General features: G+C 42.3%; 1 protein-coding gene across 2 annotated transcripts in view; it reads left to right on the forward strand.

Annotated features, from left to right (window-relative positions):
* Positions 1-244: 244 nt before the first annotated feature.
* Positions 245-21,060, forward strand: part of hdac4 (histone deacetylase 4) — a 181,607-nt gene continuing 160,791 nt past the window's right edge. Inside the window, exon 1 of one of the 2 annotated variants that reach the window (XM_034693919.1) lies at positions 245-394. The gene's annotated coding sequence lies outside the window, so the exon portion shown is untranslated. The remainder of the gene's footprint in view (positions 395-21,060) is intronic. The other variant, XM_034693917.1, reaches the window with a different exon arrangement.

The raw sequence follows: 21,060 nt of genomic DNA on the forward strand, positions 1-21,060 counted from the left end.
CTTATTTATGCATCCAGAAAAAAAAATGTGTGATGCCTTTTCCAACAGTGGGTGCTGCAGCACCCTCAGCACCCCTACTTCCCACGACCATGAGTGTACTGCATGTGTGTATTGTTGGTGGAGTTGGTTATAATACAAGGGGCACCAGTTGAAATCTTGCCAAGGGCACCAAGTCGGGCCGGCTCTGAATTCATCCTCTCACAATGACATAATGTGATTTCCCCCAGCTGTCAGTCACTCCGTCCTGCAGGCGGACCCGCCTCCTACGGAAACACAGGAGGTCTCCTAACACGTGATTGATTCAGTATGGCGAAGCTGCTGGCCCGATGATTTCTACAGTACCGACGGGTCCTAAAACCCTGCTCTGTGGATGCTGCTCGGACACTAGGAGATGGTAAGCTTCTTTCAGGTCCACATTATGTCCTCTCTCTCTCTGAAACTCACTTCTCTTCTGTCTTGAACCTGCAGACGAACACAAAAGTTTGTTTACCTTGCAGCAGGTTTCTAGTTTTCTCTCCTCGAAGTCAAAGTGTGTGGTTGTTTCTCTGCCACACTTGACTTTTCCTCCGGGTTTGTGTCGTGTTATACTGTGAGAAAAATGACAGTGGTGAAGTGTTGCGCAATACAGGTTTAGTTATTTAGCGTGAACAATGCGGAGAGACATAAAAAGCTGTCAACTTGACGTGTTGTGCAACATTGTTGCTCCGCCACCTCGGCTGCTGGCTTTAACTTAGACTTTCTCACTTTTGCTTTTTGTTTGAAACTTGACAGAAACACTTTGTGTTGTGAACACAGAGCCCTTTACAGATAGTAAGGTTAATGCTTATTTCTTCCAACTTCCACACTCTCTTATTGGAGCACTGCGCCGTACAGTAGCTATCATTTCCTTTACAGTGAGGTTGCTGTAAAGAGCTACCAGATGTTATGGGGAATTTTGTCTCCCAGCTACCGTTGTTTGTTTCTCAGTTCCTGACGTCACACATCCAGAGGAAGTGTATTGGTGCAGAGAAAGTTATCCTGCAGAAATACAACGCCTGCTGTCCTTAAACTTATCTCTATAGTGAATTCTTTACCTAACAGGGCCAGCAGTTGGGTTCAGCTTTTCGAGCCCTGTGTGTGTGTGTGTGTGTCAGGGAGAAGGCAGCAGTTGTATGGTGGAGGTTTGTGCTGAGGTTGAACCGCCGCAGCCACAGCTTTGGGTGTAAACTTGTGTCTTCATGAAGTGTAAACACAAGAGAGCAGCAGCAGAAGCAGCAGGACGACGCTGAAGGAAGTTTGCAATTTGTTGCAAAGAGTGAGAGGATCATTGTTTTAATATATCAGTATGGATTGACTGGTTCTTTGATTTTGCAGCACTTCTTATTTTGAAGGGTTGTTTAACCCCTCAGTGGAACCTGTTTAAAAGTCACTTTCAAATCCGTGAAACTCTTGTTGCCATAACAGACAAAACCTGTTCTCTGTCTAAACAACAACAACCAAAGTCGAGAATCAAGAACACCCATGCATTTACTCAGGCTATTAAATCTTATTACCAAGCAGCAACCTCCGGTCTAAAAATATGAGTCCAATGCGGAAGTGCTAAAAGCTGCCGTTCATCGAGGATCCACTTGAGGCTGGCTCCAGAAGTACCGGAAACCACATACACACCCATTCAAAGAAGACGATCTTTACAGCAGAAATAAACATGTTTACAGCCTGGTTCAAAAAACGAGTGTAGTCTGGATAGCTCATTTCTCGATCGGCACACACTGTACGGGGGGTGAATTTTTCTATTTTCTATATTTTTCTAAAGATATTGAGATTACGAGTCTTCCAATGAGAGTCACAGCTGACTTGATTGACAGGCAGGAACACTGTAGCTGTTGGCTAGGAGGCTCAAAGCCCGCCTCTTTACGTTACAATCTCTCAAAACCGCTTGACAGCGTTTATTAACTTTCACTAACATGAGCAACACCAGAGACAAACTGATCAAACATCATGTCAAATCAATCTACAAAAAAGAGTTCAGACTAGGGCTGTCAAAATTGACCCCAAATGACGTTCGAATATTCACTCTAAAAAAAACATAGACTGTATAAAATATGGACGTAGTATCCGTGACGTCACCCATCTGTTTCTGAAGAGCTGTTTTGAAGCCAATCGTTGGCGGCAGCCATATTGCTTCTGTCGAGCCAGTGTGACGTAAAGAGGCGGGCTTTGAGCCTCCATAGCCAACAGCTGCAGTGTTCCTGCAGTCAGCTGTGCCTCTCATTGGAAGACTAGTAATCTCAATATCTTAGAAATTGCCGCGTTAGAAAAAAATTCACCCCCCTTACAGTGTGTGGCGATCAAGAAATGATCTATCCAGACTACACTCGTCTTTTGTACCAGGCTGTAAACATGTTTATTTCTGCTGTGAAGATCGGCTTTTTCCCATTCATGTGTATGTGACTTCTGGTACTTCAGGAGTCAGCCTCAAGCGGATCCTTTTAACACTTGCGCATTGACTCATATTTTTAGACTGGAGGTTGCCGCTTGAAAAACCCCATAGGTTCGAACCATTCGAATATCTATATTTGCGCATTATGTCAATAACAGGTGGACAAACTAATACAAGGAGATAACTACTTGTATAGGTATTTTTTATTTCAGATTAAACAAGCCTAAAACATACCTACACATTACAAAACAAGTTAATGACCTAATGGTCTATACCGTAACACTTTGAAGACCTCTTGCTCGCTCGCCCCCCTCTCTGTGCGCAGTGCGCTGAGTGAGTGCTCAACAGTCTATGGTGCTGAACAAGACTTGTGCAAGCAATTAAAGGTCCCGACTCTTGTCCCTAATATAGGCAGGCTTCAGTCAGTGATTGAAGCAAATATTATTAACATTAATTGAAGTTAAAAACGAAAAAGTAGTCCACTTACATTCTTGGCACTTGTATAAAAAAAAGAGGAAAAACTGCATTTTATCCCAGTGTCTGAGGCCTGACAGGTTATTTGCCAAAAACACAAGACAGTCCACATGTGAAGAAGACAGTTCACATGTGAAGAAGACAGTCCACATGTGAAGAAGACAGTTCATATGTGAAGAAGACAGTCCACATGTGAAAAAGACAGTCCACATGTGAAGAAGACAGTCCACATGTGAAGAAGACAGTCCACATGTGAAGAAGACAGTCCACATGTGAAGAAGACAGTCCACATGTGAAGAAGACAGTCCACATGTGAAGAAGACAGTTCACATGTGAAGAAGACAGTCCACATGTGAAGAAGACAGTCCACATGTGAAGAAGACAGTCCACATGTGAAAAAGACAGTCCACATGTGAAGAAGACAGTCCACATGTGAAGAAGACAGTTCACATGTGAAGAAGACAGTCCACATGTGAAGAAGACAGTCCACATGTGAAGAATACAGTCAACATGTGAAGAAGACAGTTCACATGTGAAGAAGACAGTCCACATGTGGAGAAGACAGTCAACATGTGAAGAGGACAGTCCACATGTGAAGAAGACAGTCAACATGTGAAGAAGACAGTCCACATGTGAAGAATACAGTCCACATGTGAAGAAGACAGTCCACATGTGAAGAAGACAGTTCAAATGTGAAGAAGACAGTCAACATGTGAAGAAGACAGTCAACATGTGAAGAAGACAGTCCACATGTGAAGAGGCCAGTCAACATGTGAAGAAGACAGTCCACATGTGAAGAAGACAGTCCACATGTGAAGAAGACAGTCAACATGTGAAGAAGACAGTCCACATGTGAAGAAGATAGTCCACATGTGAAGAAGACAGTCCACATGTGAAGAAGACAGTCAACATGTGAAGAAGACAGTCCACATGTGAAGAGGCCAGTCAACATGTGAAGAAGACAGTCCACATGTGAAGAAGACAGTCCACATGTGAAGAAAACAGTCAACATGTGAAGAAGACAGTCCACATGTGAAGAAGACAGTCCACATGTGAAGAAGACAGTCAACATGTGAAGAAGACAGTCCACATGTGAAGAGACCTGATCTCTTTTTATTCACTATGTTCCCAGCGGAGAAAAAGACGCGTTCAGAGCGCACTGAGGATCCAGGGACGGAAAGATTTCTCTCTGCCGTCTGCTTCATGCTGTGAATGTGTGACTCCTGTGACCTGTCCCTGACCCGTCATGCAGTGCGCCCACTCGCAAAGCAGCCGCTGATGTGTTTTTTTCCACAGTCCAATATTAATTTTCACAATCCAATCTCCGTTTTTTTTTAAATTCGAATATATATTCGAATTTAGAATATTCGTTGACAGCCCTAGTTCAGACACATTTAGCTTCTGCTTGTTGACACCATAGACCGTAAGGTGAGGGGAAACAGTTAGCTTCCGTTAGCATCATATTGGTAAGCAATGTGGCTAAAACGTTAGCTTCATTTAGCATGCTAAATCAGCAGGCTACAGATGAGTGGAGCAGGTGAGAGAAACTTTAGGTTAGTGATCTCTCCAAAGAAAGTTAAACCATGATCGGTGGTGATGATAGCAGCAGGGTTCAAAGTTGTGACATTAGTTTCTTTTTAAAGGTGTGTGAACCACAGAGCTCAGAGAAGAAGGAGAGCTGAATGAGGACAGTTTCATGTTCAATCCACCACAACAGGCAGAGAAGAATCCATCACTATCATGGAACGATCACTGACGAGGAATCACTGGAACTATTTTTAAAAACTGTAAACATAAATCATTTAAATCAATAAAATCATCTTTAATCAATGTTTTTAACAACGTGTTTGTATTTGAAGTTAGTAGCCGGGTGGTCATGACCCCTCTGCTTCACTGCGGGGTCTTGTCTCACCCTGTCAGGATTCTTTTCCCATAACAACCTGCTAACCATACATTATCCCTTACTTAACCACCAGCTTTAAGTAAGCCTAAGCTTTACACTCACAGTTTTTAATAATATGAATCAAAAAACATCACAAAGCCTTTTAAATATGGCGTTCAAAAATATTTCAAAACATGAAAGGTAATCTTACAAAGTAAGCTTTCACAAATCTAGTCATAAAAGAGTCTGCTTTTTCTCCACAGTCACTAGTACGCTCTCCAGAAGGATCCCCAAAAGGATGGTTAAACCTAGCAGACAAGCACATAAGTTGAGAGGGACCCAAAACTAGCAAGAAACAAATGCTCTGTCACTTTTCCTCACAAATGTCACAGTTCAGCAATGTTTGTGGGTCAATGTGGTCCACATTTGGGAAGTCTATAGTATCTTTAAAGTTGTATTTTTGGCAGCTCTTTTGCCTTTATTGATAGCACAGCTGAAGGGAGACAGGAAATGTGGGGAGTAGAGAGTGGGGGAAGACATGCAGCCAGGACTCAAACCGGCGACCTCTGCGACCAGGACTACAGCATCTGTCCGTGGGGCGCCTAGACTGCTAGGCCACCAGCGCCCCAGTCTTTAGCAACTTTAGACCTGGTCCGATATGGTCTAGAAGGGAAACAAATCTAGAGATTTGAACTGTTTTAACATTGTGTTACGACTAGGGATGGGCATTTCAAGCCAAAGTACTATTCGATAATCATCGGCATCTATTCGCTGCCAATTTGATTAATCACCCCCCATACACACACACACACACACACACACACACACACACACACACACACACACACACACACACACACACACACACACACACACACACACCTGTCTTGTTAACAGCCCGTTTGTGTGGCAGTCTTGTTAACCAGCAGCAGGACGAGGTGCTGCTAGTAGCGGGCACTGACAGCGTCTGTCTTGATCTTTATGTCAGTGTTTCTGTGATGCAGCGTGGCGTGTGTGTTTACATTTTACAGTCATGCTCAGTCTCTGGAGATACGTGTGTAGGAGAGTGAGATTCAGAAACAGAGATAACGCCGCGACTGTCGCTAATGTTTTCTTCTTCTTGTGCTTTTTAATGCAGTTAGCATTCTTCTTCTTCTGTTTGCTAATGCGGTTAGCAAACAGCTTTAAGGCGTTCGACAGCCACCGTCTGGAGGGAATACTGTATTACAACCAGGCACCGGTAAAAACAATGAAAAATTTTACTTTTAAAATGAGTAAATATTCAAAGCAACTCTTCGATTTTTACAAAGTGAACGAATATTTGAATATTAGAAAATCATTGCCCATCCCTAGTTACTACAGTGTTTAAATGACTTTGACAAAAGTAAGTAGTGAAAACAACAAGAATATATCCTTCAACATATCATCATAGTTTCCCCTAATTTCCTGACAGCTGTCGAATGAGAATCTAACTTCTGGGTAATGTTAGCAGTACTCTGCCTCTGCTCAGCTGAGACTACTTTAAGCCCTCAATAGCGGAAACTATTCCCTCAGCTTTACTAGCTCTGGAGGACTGCTGCTGCACGCTCATAAAGTCCAGGACCCACAGGAACAAGGTCACTGCGGCGCTGTAAAGAAATGGGCTCAGAGTGCTTCTCTTAAAGAATGACTGTTCTGAGAGCAGAGCTTTGATTGAAGCTGAAATAACATTTTTCTTATACAATCAGAAGTCAAAACAAGATTTTACCTCTTTAACTGCTGATGTTGTCTCCAGTTACAAAGAGTCGGAGCAGAGTGATCATCAGTGATTCAGTGTTGGTGTATCAGAACTGTGAATAGTCTGTGGTTCAGTTGGAGGGATGCTCTTTATCCTCAGATTTACAGAAATTCTGAAGTTGTTGGATCCATATTTTACTATATTATCATGAACAACACAACATCATGTTATGACAGTGCCAATAGAGAGTGTATTTTAAAAAATGTTGCCTGCAGTAGATTTTGGGGTGAAGAATGTAATGTTTGAATGAATTTAAGGAGTCTCAGGTCGCACCAGAAATATTTTTTGTACAAACCATGAATCAATGACAGAGAACTATTGAATAGAGGATCTTTGTTAGTAAAAATTGTATTGTAGTGCAGTGCAGGAAAGAAATGTGGCATCTTCAGTATTTCTTGCAGTGCACCACCACTCTGTGGTTTTCATTGTTCATTCCAGAAGTTGTTTGGATGTTCTGTCTGTTGTAAATCAGTTTGTTTCCTGACTAGTGGTGGTGCTATTTGTGGAATGTGTAACATGTCTAGTGGCTGCACTTCATTCTGGACTGTGTTGGCTGAGGGTGAAAAAGAAATCTATAGAGAGAGGCTCCACTAAAATGTTGAGTGACCTACACTAACCTGATACACCAGTCAGCCAACAGTAAGGCCACTTCCCTAATATTCTGTATGCCCTCCTGTTATTAGGTCACAGCCAAAACAACCCTGACCTTATGAGACATGGACTCCACAAGACTTCTTAAGGTGGTCTGAGATGTTAGCAACAGATCCTTAAAGACCTCCTAGTTGTGAGATGGTGCCTCCATGGATTGGACGTGGAGGTCCAGCACATGCAACGGATTGAGATCTGGGGAATTTGGAGGCCGGGTCAGCACTGATGTGTTGCACCAGGACACCTTCTTTCATGGCTACATGGTCCAGTTCTGATATTCAAGTTCCTATTGTAGACGCGTCTAGCGGTGAACTTGGGTTAGCATCGGCTCCCTGATTGGTCTGCAGCTACACAGCCTCTGACTGAGTCATCTAGCCATTTGGTCCTCATCAAAGTCGCTCACATTCTTGCACTCTTCCATTTTTGCCGTCTTCCAACACCAACTTAGAGGACAAAATGTTCACTTCCTGCCTAACATGCCACCCACTGACAGGTGCCATTATAAAGGAATAATCCGTAATGCTCACTCAACCTGTCAGTGATCATAATGTTATGACTGATCAGTGTAAATGTCATATTTTAGAAAGTTATAAATGACACCCACATTAATTCAGGAGTTACACAGTTGAATAACCGAATACATTCGGGGATCAGAGATACATTAAGAGATGAGATTAAAGCATTCAGAGCCAGCTGCAGTCAGCCTGCAGGAAAGATACACTTTCATGTTTTATCTGCTAAGTGTTTCCTCTGTGTGTACAAGTCTTCAGCTAATAAGGAGTATTGTTATGGCAGGAGGATCATGTTAAAATGAAGATCATATTATTTATTTATTGTTTCTTTCTATTAATATTACTTAAAAGAAGCAAAGTTGGACATTTTTAAGCGTATAAAATGTTTAAGATCTATTTTTTCATATAATTGACTTAGCTGTAGAAATCTGACTTGGTATAGAAGCTGCTTTCCTTTCACTGCATTGCAGCATAAGTGTGTGTACGCCACACATTTTCTATGCTGCTGCAATCACCTTTTACCACTTCATTATGTCTCACCAATTAAAATTCTCTTGTGCGACGCCTCGTTTAATTTCTGTTCTCTGTCCACAGCTCTCTTTGTTGCAGAGATTAATGTAGTCAGACATTCATTAATAAATTCTGTCGTTTTTTTTCTGAAAAACTTTTTAGTATCCTCCAATACTTTGGCACAGACTCTGACAGACTTCAGTGCTGGCAGTGTCAGTCAGAAATGTATTGAGTTGCTGTTCATAGTGAGACTGAACAGTTTCGCCTAGATGGTGAGTTCAGATGATAAAGTGAGACTTATGATCTCCACCATACAAATGAAAAAAAAAAAAAAAAAAAAAAAAAAAATATATATATATATATATATATATATATATATATATACAGGTTTATGATGAACATCACTTTATAAAATCTTTGAAAATACTAATTTTGAAGTTATTGAAGCTATACAGAAGCAAATCTAAATACTGTATGAAAGCATTCAAATATGAAAACTGTTTGAATATGTTATTCTTGTACTTTTGTTCTTTTTTGACTAAAGATGGAAAGAAAAAATATGTTGCAGTTATGATTGAACCGCTTATTTTGGGCCACAGGATTTGTGTCTTATTAAACCACAATCACAACAGACTGAAATCTGACTATCACTGCTGTTAGGGGGCCTGTCCTCTGCCGCCGTTTTTTGGCTGTGCCTGTTTTCTATGCAAACTATATGTGATTCAGCATTTTAAACATTTTCAGCCCTCAGCGCCGCTCACAGCGCTCACAGCGCTCACAGCGCTCACAGTTGAAAACAGTTCAACTTTTTGAAGAACCGCCGCGCTCATCAATGTCACTTCTTGATCACCGACCAATCAGAATCAAGAAGGGGCGGGACTACTGCAATCATCTTTGTCAACACAATGGCTGAGGTCCGTGCGGAGGAGAGAAGTCATCACACTCGTTTTTTGGAAATATCATTTCCTGGTTTAGAGCTGCTGCTGATGCTCTCACACAATTTCTATCAATATGTTTTAAAGTTGGGATGTATGAAGCATGCAGAGCATTTTAAAACAGACCTGACGGGATGCGGAAGTGTCGCAGGACAACCTTTGTTACCTAGCAAAAGTAAACGCTGGTGGGAAGCGCTCTGAAATTGAGGTTGTGGGCGCTCCCAGCACAAAAAACGGCGGCTGTAGACACGCTACCTTAATCATTTAGTTTCAAAGGCTCTGCCTTGAACAAGTTTAATGAGGGCTCTCATGCTCCTCTATCTTCATATTGTCACAAACAGATGCGTTTTGAATAAAATCCAGCACTTCAGAGTGCAAGGCTTAAACTTTGCCAAAGTTTTGTAACACTCGACTCTTGTTCTTTTCAAGTCTCTAAGTTTGCCTCTTGTAATCGCATTAATAAGCTCATTTAGCTCAGTTGCATTGTGCTGTGTCAGGGCCCAGGCCTGACTTTCCAACTTCCTCCCATCATTTAGCACAAGCTGGCATCGGTAAAGCTTGCTTGTTTGTGGACATTTTGTGGATGTTGTCACGCTTATGGATACTAATGGGGTCTATTAATGGCACTGTTGTGCTTGGGGACAAATAAGGTGACGGGGCACTGCAACGCATAGACGCGTTCACACAGCAGGAATTTGTATGCTTCTTGGCAGGGTCTTCCCTTCAACACAGCGTGTTCAGCATATTTTTGCATCTTTGTTCTCAGTCCCTGTTCATTTGCTTGTCTCTTCATTACACGCAACATTTCAGGATCAATTGATACAGTTCGAATAAAAGTTTGGGAAATCTGTTTCACTGCCAAATGCCAATCTTCTAACTTACCCAAATATTTGGAGCTGCTATTGCCAGTTTGAATATTGTCTTTTTTCAACATAGAACACAATGGACATTGAGATATATCAGTTTTCACTTTGTCTTTCTCATTAGGTTTGCTGTTGTGCAACTTAATAACAGACAGGAAGCTGGATATTGGCCAGAGGACAGAGAAGCAGTAAAAGTAGACAAGAGGAAGATTCAAAGCAGTACACAGAGCATTTAATGGGCAGCTATACAGAGGCTCTCAGCCTCAACTGATGTGATTTGAGGCTTGATGAATCCTTGTGTTGATCCTTGTGGCCGCCCAACGAGTTCATGGCTGCGAAATATTCTCCCAGATTCAGCCCCTTATAACTCACAGCTCCGATAATGCACCCGTTTTAGCTCCTTTGTGCTTTGCTGGACCTTGTCCTGACTTTGAACTCATCCCAGGTCCCAGAGCTCAGTTAGCAAGTGTTGGAAGGGTTGGCAATTTGGAAAGACATCCTTGTTTGTGGACATGTTGTGGATGTCACGCTAATGGTCACTAATTGAGTCTATTAATGGCACTGCCGTGTTGGGTAGGAGCTTGATGACAGGACCCTGTGGTGCACAGGCACACTCAACCAGCAGGATTGTGCAAACTGTCCGGCCACCCTACCCGCTTCTTATCATTTCATCCTGTCAGACCAGTGACCACAATTGCCCCTGGCAACTTAAGTCTTTTGAAGAAATGCAAATAATTAGGGCCCAAGCACCGACAAGGAATCGGCGACGGCCCAATTGTAACCCTAAGGATTTTTCTTTCTTTCTACCTACTCAAATAAATGGGCTTTTTAGAGCCTTCAACATGCCCCAAAACTCACCAAACTTGACACACTCATCAGGATTGGCATAAAAAAATCAATATTTTGGTTCAACTCTGTTGAAGGTTGTGATCACAGCTGATGTGGATCAGATCCCAACAGATGTCAAGTTTCTTCATACTGATAAGGAAGTCACATTTCGATGGGAAAATTTACTGAATGAAGATGATGTGGATCTTAGTGGTTGGAGGAAAGTAGATATTTTCTCTCTGTATTCTTCACATATTTTGTTCCACCTTAAGAAACTCATAAAGGTACTTAAAAAAAGAACATGCACTACCAGTCAAAAGTTTGGACACACCTTCTCATTCAAGGGTTTGTATTTATTGTAATTATTGTAAACACTGTAGATTAATACTGAAGACATCTAAACTATGAAAGAACATATATGGAATTATTGAATGAACCAAAAAGTGTTAAACAAAGCAGAATCTGTTTTATATTTTAGACTCTGTAAAGTAGCCCCCTTTTTCCTTCATGACAGCTTTGCACACTCTTGGTATTCTCTCAGTCTGCTTCATGAAGTGGTCTCCTGGAATGGTTTCTAATGAACATGAGCCTTGTCAAGAGTTCATTTGTAGAATGACTTGCCTTCTTAATGTGTTTGAGACCATCAGTTGTGTTGTTCAGAGGTAGGGTTAGTACACAATGGATAGCCCTATTTGACTACTGTTGTAATCCAGATTATGACAAAACCAGATTATTTGATAGTTTTGATGTCTTCAGTATTAATCTACAATGTTGAAAATAATAAAAATAAATAAAAACCATTGAATGAGAAGGTGTGTCCAAACTTTTGTCTGGTAGAGTATGTTGGAAGTATTTTGTTAGACTAGCTGATAATGCTGATCAAGTAATTGGCTATCCTCTTCATGCTTCACAGCAAAAGTATAGCAGTTTGTCTCCCATGGTTAAGTCTTGACACCAAGTGAGAGGAACTACTGGGTAAAGGTCAAAGTTCAGAAAACGTGAACTCTGGTTCTGTATTTTTTTGAACATTTAAATGTGAAATCATTGTGGTGCTTTGAGACGTCAGTGCTTCCTCCATAAATAATGGATTCACTCAGCGGTCTGATCATGTGAAAGAATATTCATTCATTTACTTACTCTGGCGTAATCCAAAATGTTGTCACAACTAAAAAAAAGGAGGCAGTGTGAGTGCGGTCTCAGTGAAAAAATGAAGTTCTCTCAGGACAAAATGGAAAGTTCTGATGTTGTGAGGTGGATGAATAATGGCTGGATGATACTGAGAGAAAGTTCAAACTAACATGGGTTAAAGAGTGACTGTGATATTAAAATAATGTTAGTAATAAGGAAAGGGAAGTTGAGTGGGCTTTTGTCATTGACAGGACTTGGAAACCTACACGGAAAGAAGCTACTTCCTGCTTTGTATTTGTCCCAGAATAATGGCTTCTGTTGCCAGGGAAACAACACAACAGTGTTTGTTTGTCCGTTAACATCAACAGCATTGTGTGCATCACCACTGTGACTTTTTTCTGGATTACAAGCTGGCCCAAATCTTGAGAAGAGTGAATCTACACTACCAAAGAACACAACGTTAGCCATCCAAAGCTGCTTACACATTGCAATTAAGCAGCGCTGCAACAATGTTCCTCCACCACCCTCTGCCTTTGTATTTACACACTGGACTATGCAATGGCTTGCTATTGGTGTCCATATGTTTGATCAAGTTTCACATACACACACATTGTCCCAGTCTTCCCCCCGTTACGCCTCTGTTACTACCTCTGATGACAGATCAGAAGCAGAAAGACTTTGCTCCACCAGTCCACCTCTGAGCATTATGTATTCCAGACCAGGCTTTACAGACGAGCTAGTGTCCCATCTTGAACTGGAGATGTGTAACAGCCTTGTGTTGGCTTTAAAGGGCTTTCTCTGGCATACAACAGGTGGAGATAATGTTTCACCAGTGCAGTTTTTTGAAGTTGCTTTTGTGTAATAGAGGGGGACATTTACCAGATATAAAAGTTACTGTATCCACTTTTTACTGTTGAATACATCGAGTTTCAGGAGACAAGAAAAAGCCTCCAAGGTCTTTTTTTGTACCTTGTCCACCTGAAAAACACATGTGTTTGTTAACTCTATCAACAAAACAGATCACCAAATGTTTTTTGTTTTGTCTGCTTGCCTTTGAGGGTGTCCGTAGAAAATGCAACATGAAACAGGCTTAAAGCTGGGGTTGGTAGTCAGATTTAGATCCACTTTTTGTTATACTGGTTAAAATGATCTTTATGTCCTGATGGCAATCAATACATAATGTGTTCTTAAAAAAGAAGGAAGAAAAGCTGCTATCTACAGCCGGAGTAAACCTGGGAAAACACCAACCAATCACCGTTTTTGGGTCCCAAAATTTTAAACCATTCAAATCCCGTCCTGCTATTCTGCCCGCCTCCTGCGCGTACATTCCCCCGGCGTGCACTCTGAGTTCCCGTCCCCTGCCTCTGCTTCCCCTGACTCTACTGACTGCCCCTCTCGCTCGACCTCGGGCCTGTCCCCTCTGACCCGATGAGGTGCTTTGCTCAGGACTGTAGTCCGGATCAGAGTCTAAAAAGCTCTCACCACGGGGGCTCTGACAAGCAGAAGAATTAATGACATTTAGTAAGTCCTACAGAAATGTAGATGTACTGTAGCGTCCGTCCGGACGCTGTAGGGATGACGAGCTGATTCGTGAACACGTTGAGTTTTAATAACCGGTCACTGTCGGCCGTTACCACGACAACCAACAAAACAACAATCAATGTTTGAATGAATGAAGAACTTCTCCTGTTTGTCTCTCCTCTCTCCCGCTCACACACTCTACACCTCTCCTGATGCCTTCACTGACCGTCAACACTGTAGGAATTAAGAACATCTACACTGAACAGGTTTAACAAACAGTCGATTTGGAGGAGCTCTGAGGGAGGAGGGGAGGGGTTGGTTAGACGGAGTCCTGAGGAAATGCTACATTCAAATTCATGCTAGTTTTCCGAGACTGCCAACCCCAGCTTTAATGTAAAACCATCTTCTCATTCCTCTGTCCACTTCGACTTAATATGTTACAATGTTACAATGTCATTTAGTAGAAACTACATGATTAGCAGACTTCTGTGATTAAAATAAGGTGCAGTAATTCTTGATGCCATCAGCTGTAACTCCTCCCCCCACATTTTTATTTGGTTTCATAGGAATGCTAACAAACAAGAGACACATGGCTCACTCAAACATTTTGTCCACAACTGTAATCTAAACATACCTTGAAGTTCAGTCAGTCCCATAGACTGTATAAATAATGGATGTAGTATCTGTGACGTCACCCATTTGTTCCTAAGCACTATTTTGTCGGCGGGAGCCATATTGGAAATGCTGAACTCGACCAAAAGAGTGTGAGGTAAAGAGGCGGGGTTTGAGCCTCCCAGCCAACAGCTATGTGTTACCGCCTGTCAGTCAAGTCAGTCATGTCCTTATTTGGGCAAAAACTCGTAATCTTAATATCTTCTGAACCGTTACATTAGAAAAAAGTTCACCCCCGTACAGTGTGTGCCGATAGAGAAATGAGCTGCGTAGACTAAAGCTGTTTTTTGAACCAGGCTGTAAACATGTTTATTTCTGCTGTAAAGATCGTCTTCTTTGAATGGGTGTGTATGTGGTTTCTGGTGTCTCTGCAGCCAGCCTCAAGTGGATTCTTGATGAATTGCAGTATATAGCACTTCAGCATGGGCTTCATATTTTTGCCGCTTGGTCAGTCCATGTCAGAGAAAAACAATCTCAGGGAAGTTCAGTTTGTTAAATTCTGTGTCCTCTTCTTCCTTGGAGGATGAGAGGAAGGATGAGTTGCTGATGGGAACTACAACTGCATAGAAAAAGTGGTTCACAATGTGCATGTTGCATTTCAGGACTAAATGCAGGTGATATGTTTTAGCTGGTTTGTCAGTAACTTGCACAGCTGATGCAGAGAGAGTGGATTTAAAGGCATGCTGCTGGTGGGTTCTGCAGCCGGTTTCCGTTGTATGTTTCTGCAGAGCTTTATTGATATTTAACTGAGCAGCTGTGTAAACACTGTGTTGCTAGCTGAAAAACGACAGAGGTTCATGTTTTTGAAACAAGTCTGTTATAATCTGCTCCACTGTAACCACTCCCTCTTCGTCTGGCTTTGAATGTCCAACAATTTGTACAAAAGCTTTGTAATGCAAAACAAGTACTTAGCCCAGTGTTTTATTACAAATGATTTACAAAGTGGGTCATTTTGGAAGAATGTTTTGGCTACATTTCCATTCGAGCACAACTCAAATGAAGTGACAGATCTTCATCACTCATCATCACTCCCTGCAGAGAGGCCAACAGAGAGGTTAGGGAGTGATGATAGTAAAAGTCTTCCCTCAGAGAGCACAGTCAGGGCCGCCAGGCGGTGTTTGGTGTGTTACTCAGCTGTACTCTTGGGACTTGTCTCATTTCTGTACTTTGTTCCTCCTTTTCTCCTCTCAACGTCGTCCTCCTCCTGCCTGTGATGTATAACTCTGTGTCATTAAACCAGCTTGAAAGATGTTTTAAACTCACAGGTGTAGGTGGAGGTAGAAATGAAGCGTGACAAAGAGCTTGGATATAAAAGACATGCATAAATATGCAAAAGAGAAAAGTTTTAATGACCACTTTTGTGCTCGTCTTAAAGAGACGATGAGTAAAGCAGTGAGAACAAAGATGCAGCTTTGCCACACACCATATAAACTGACTTATTAAAATAACTGAGGTGGGAAACGCTGATGTTTCCATTTGTTTCAATTTGTTGTTAAATGCCTCAAGTGGATCTGTTCACCCTGAATAAACACAGAATTCTTTTTTGCCAGCCCCCTAATAAAAAAGTAAACTAAGGTCAGGATGAGCCGATGTGTGAACACAGCATGTCTGAACGTTCACAGCAAGCAAACAGGCAGGGTGATGATGATGCTCACGATAAGACGAAATGTCTTTTTTTCCTTTTTTTTTTTTTAAGTTATGTTATTTTTATGCCTTTACAGGAAACTTGTGGAGTAGAGAGTGGGGGAAGACATGCAGCACGTTTGCAGCCACGAATCGAACAGGCGACCTCTGCAACGAGGGCTATAGCCTCTGTATGTGGGGCACTAAAGCCTGATTTATACTTCTGCGTCAAATTGTCGGTGTAGCCTACGCCGGAGGTCTGCGTAGCTCCCGTACCTACGCAGAGTCCTACGCACGTAGCTGACGTGCACCTCCTCCAAAATGTAACTACATGTAGAACTGCAAGCCCTGTGATTGGTCCGCTCAGCGGCATTGTATTTCCCGCATTCACTTCTCACCCGCTCATCGGCCGCACATCCGCCGTGTCTAAGACAACATGGATCAAGAGAGGAGTCGGATAATCGATGATTCAGTGAGTACAGTGGGAAAACCTTGGTCACATGACTCCAGCTGTCTAGCGGTCCTGCTCTGTGCTGTGTTCTGAAAACACAACCAGTGTTGGGGTTGACGGATGGGAGAGCATGGAGCCAGACCGCAGTGGATCAGAGACAGACTGGACACGGATCTGGTGGAAGTCTCGTGTTATACAAGTCAGTAAGTCGTCATTGTTATTTTCCACTGAAACCACTAGGAAGTTTGTTGCTTTGGATCATCCCTTGTGAAGGGATGCCGAGGAGGAATTAGGTCCTGATTGTCCCAAATTGATCCAGAATATGTCAGGAGTTTCCGTGTTAAAGGGGCTCTAGCGTCTCCCCCTTGCCTCTTTACTTGAAACTTAGGTTGGAGGGACCAAAAAAAAGCAGAGGGGACAAGGAAAGTAATCAAGGATCTAAAAACTGAGAAAAGGCTTAAGTGTGCCCACGCTGTCAAGCCTGTATCAAGGAAATGAATCCCCCTGTTGGCGCCCCTCGTCTTGTCCCCGGTGAGCTGACAGCTGATTGATGTGATGTCCTGTGGTCATAGCTGGCCTTGTTCCCTTGTTAACATGAACAAGCAGCAAAACATCATGCTACTGCAGGTCTTTTCATGATAGACAGGACTCTTGTGCTCACTCACTCCCCTCTGCCTTCCTCCTCTTACTCACCTACTTTACTCTTACCATGGCACCTGTGTCACACTGAGTTTAAACCCCCTTCTTTCAGAGGAGGCTGCCCTGGTTTGAACCAGTCAGAGAGTAGACATATCACAGTTTTCTGTCCCTGAAAGCAGTGAAATGCTATCATTTTCCTTTGGGGAATTTCCTTTTAAGCTACTGTTGCACGCTGTAAATACTCAACTATTTCTACCAACAACAAAGAAAATCTGGAACATGTCAATCAGCAGCATACTGGCATAGGCTAATCCTGCTCCCCAGCTGAATAATTCATAGTCAATTAGAGCTGAGAGGCTGAAGCTGTCTTTATGGCACAAGTGCATTTCAATGATTCATTTCATGAGCTATGCATGGGGTCTCTTAATTGTTGTTTACTGCTCGCTGCCTGACCACATGTTATTTTTATGCCGGCGTGATTACTCCCGGCAGCGCTTGGAGTGCTTGGGAAATGAAGTCCATTAAGGGGTCCTGAGAGTTGTTTCCCTGTCAAGTGCCAAGTAACGATCCCAGGTTCAAACTTTGCTGCATGACAATAATAAATCTCATCCAATCTCAAGTGTCAGGAAATGAGATGTGAGGCATGAAGAGATGCAGGGGGTCGTTTTTACGGTCCTGAGATGCTGTACAAATACCTGCTGTGTTGTACAAAGATTCACTTTTATACTCTCTCAGAGGAGAAGTTTAAATTGCAGAAAATATTGATCATTGACAGGAACATAAAAAACCCAGCACAGCTGACAGCCGGCTGGTACAAAAAACTCAGGTTGATGGTGTCAGAAAAGGGGCAGACATGGCTTCACTCTAAGCCACATTAGGTGTGTTTGCATTTGTGTGGCAAAGGGAGAAAGTGAGAGGACTAAATGCCTGTGGTCTTTGCTGACATAGTGTGACAAGCTGTAAAAGCACAGTCTGAATTCTTGGGTGACAGACGGCTCCTTTGACAGGAACAGGCGGCTGGATCTGAGAATAGCACCACTGCCCTCCAGTCGACACCTCATGCCTCAGCAAAACCATCAACTTTCCTGGTCTTCAAAGTATTGTTCGTAAAGACATATTAACATTTAAACTCCAGCTCTGTTCATTTCCACCCTTGCTTGAAGGATGCTGTTTGTTTTTACGCAAATGTGTGAATATACACACCAAGAAGCTGACAGACTGCGCCCACACCAAAGGTGTATTTCGACCAAGAGTTCCGGGGTCTTTTAGTCCCCAGAACTACTTTACCCTGAACTAAAAGGTTCCTGTGCCCCCATCGTTGTCTGCGTTTCGACCGCGGGCTGAAGTCCCGGGTAGACTGTGCACATTGGGCCAGTGACGTATGGAGAGAAAAAAAAGTAAATGCACTACACCACCAGACCAGTAGAGGGCAGTAAAACAAAGACGAAGGCCATTCATCACAGATGACACCATAGAAGCAGACGGACAGGCAGGTAGTTTGAGACTCAGCTGGTCTGTTTTAGATGGTGCTATATTTCATCACAGATGGATTCACTGAATCAACACGTGAGAGGAGATAAGCGCGAGTAGCAAAGACGTTTTAACTAAGGATGGGTACGAGTACTCGAGTACTCGCCGTTGACCCCATTATTCAAATATCATTTTGTTACTCGCGCACCTGGCAAGATAACTTGAAATCATACAGCGTTACATGTGTGACCATGTGCTTTTTGTTTTCGCCTAACTGAATATACTAGGTAGGAAAATAATTAACGAGATATAAACGTTTGACTTCTCCGGCCACGGCTTCAGCTTTAGAACACATCGAGCCAGATTTCAGCAAAAACAACTGTTTTATGGAAGCTACGGCAACTCTCTAGGAACACGTTATTCAACCGAAAGCGAAAGCACAACAAACACAGAACCGTCTGCGACACCTGAGACATGTTAGTTAAAAAAAGTAATGTCTGTGAGTACTTCGAAAAAACAATGAAGTTAATGAGCAGTGCAAGACATGTGGCGTTAAACTTCCATACCATAGAAATACTAGTTTGATGCTTAACCACATGCGCTTAAAGCACAAGGAGAAAACAGCGGAGACAGATAACAGGCAGTCTCACATCACGTCTTTTGCTCGCCCTGTTAGCAAACGTGGTTGTGATGAAACCAGAGTGGAGAAGATTAGCCTGATGACAACCAGAATGGTAACTGGAGATATGCTCCCATTAAAGGTGACATATCATGCAAAATTGACTTTTTAATGGTTCTTTACCTGAAATATGTTTCCCTGGCATGTCTACAAACCCCCCGAGAATGAAAAAAATCCATTCTGCCCCTGTTTTGATTTCTACACCTTTCTGTAAATGTGTGTGAAACCAGCCGTTTCAGACTTCCGTGTTTTTGTTACGTCACAACAATATCCGGTCTGTCACGGAGTCAGAGCTCGGAGCTTGTTCAGCCCATAGACTGTATAAAATAATACTGAATCCCCCCCCGTTTTTCATTACCTGCACAAATGTGTGCTAACAAGGAGCTTAGGAGGGAGGCATGCTAGTTGTAGGCTGTCTTAATAAACACAAAGGTCGGTTTTACTCCCCACGTCTGCAGATTTGAAGATCTAGTGGATGATTTTTATTTATCATGGATAAGTGCTAGCGCTAATTAGCATAGCCACATAGCTATATGTTCATAGCTGTAGCTGTGTACCAAGACACACGTCTACATACTGACAAATAAAACAACAAGAAACACTAAATCTGTGACCAATCCTTCAGAAAAGGTCCTGCTGCCTTTCTGGCAGAGGTCGGTTTTACTCCCCACGTCTGCAGATTTGAAGATCTAGTGGATGATGTTTATTTATCATGGATAAGTGCTAGCGCTAGTTAGCATAGCCACATAGCTACATGTTCGTAGCTGTGTATCAAGACACACGTCTACATACTGATAAATAAAACAACAAGAAACACTAAATCTATGACCAATCCTTCAGAAAGGTCCTGCTACAGGCGCCTCTCCGTCAGGATAAGATTCAGAGGGTTGAAGTAACGTGATCTCTGAGCAGCCGTGTATATTCAGCCAACATGTAAACATTAGATCAACGTGCTGGAGAGCCGAGGCACATCCACTTCCGGAGGGGGCGTGGTCAGAGGGAAAACAGAGTGTTCTGATGAGGAATGAAGAAGAGGACTTTTCAGGCATGCCAAAATCTGATTTCAAAGTGTTTTTTTGAAGACATGTTTTGGGGACCTCTTAGACCAATATATATTGATGAAAAAAGCGTGATATGTCCCCTTTAAGTTTTGTGGAAGGAGAAGGCTTCAAAGAGCTGATCGCATTAGTCCAGCCGGAGTACAAGCTACCATCACGGAGAACAACAACTACGAGAGTGGAAGAGATGGATGAAGAAAAGGCAGCAGAACTTACTACAAGTCTGGTCCGGTAGCTCCTTGTCTGACGGACTTTTATTCATTTATTTATTTTTGTTTACGGTTAAAATAGATAAATAATTGCGAGTACTCGAGTAATCGTTCATTAGGAAATTCGAGTAATCGAGTACAAGGATTATGGTAAGTTCCCATCCCTAGTTTCAACACGGCTTTAAAATCCTTTGAACTCAAAAAGCCGTGGCAGAGATCTACAGAAACACATTGCATTTAACAAAGAAAAATAAAAAATAGATCCATCATCATAATTATGAGAAAGGTTTGCATAATCATATAATCGTCGCTGACGCTAGGATAAGACACAGTGGGTAGTTGTGGCGCTGCTTTCGGATTCTATGTGCTTTTATTTCCTACATGGAATGAGACACTGGGAAATATTAATGTCTCTAAATGTGGATGGCATTCATATTAGTATGTCAACACAGTTAAAGTAAAGGTAAAGTTAGAAAGATATTCACAGATTGGACCATCTCGAATCAACAACAAAGTATACCTCTTTCCCATCAGTGTAAGACAGGCAACAAGCTACAACGTCATTTTCATCAATATAGGCCGGCCTCAAGCGGACACTCGATGAACTGCAGTTTTGAACACTTCAATTGGCTTCAATTCTGCGCGGCCGGAGTTTGCCACTTGCTCTGTCCACTGTCCTCTCCACTCTAAACAATAAGGGTGTAAAAGCCCTTGAAAATATAACTTTATAGAGTGTCTCCCCTAATTTTACACTTAATTAGT

The sequence above is a fragment of the Notolabrus celidotus genome, chromosome 10, assembly GCF_009762535.1.
Source record: "Notolabrus celidotus isolate fNotCel1 chromosome 10, fNotCel1.pri, whole genome shotgun sequence".
Taxonomy (NCBI): Eukaryota; Metazoa; Chordata; class Actinopteri; order Labriformes; family Labridae; genus Notolabrus; species Notolabrus celidotus.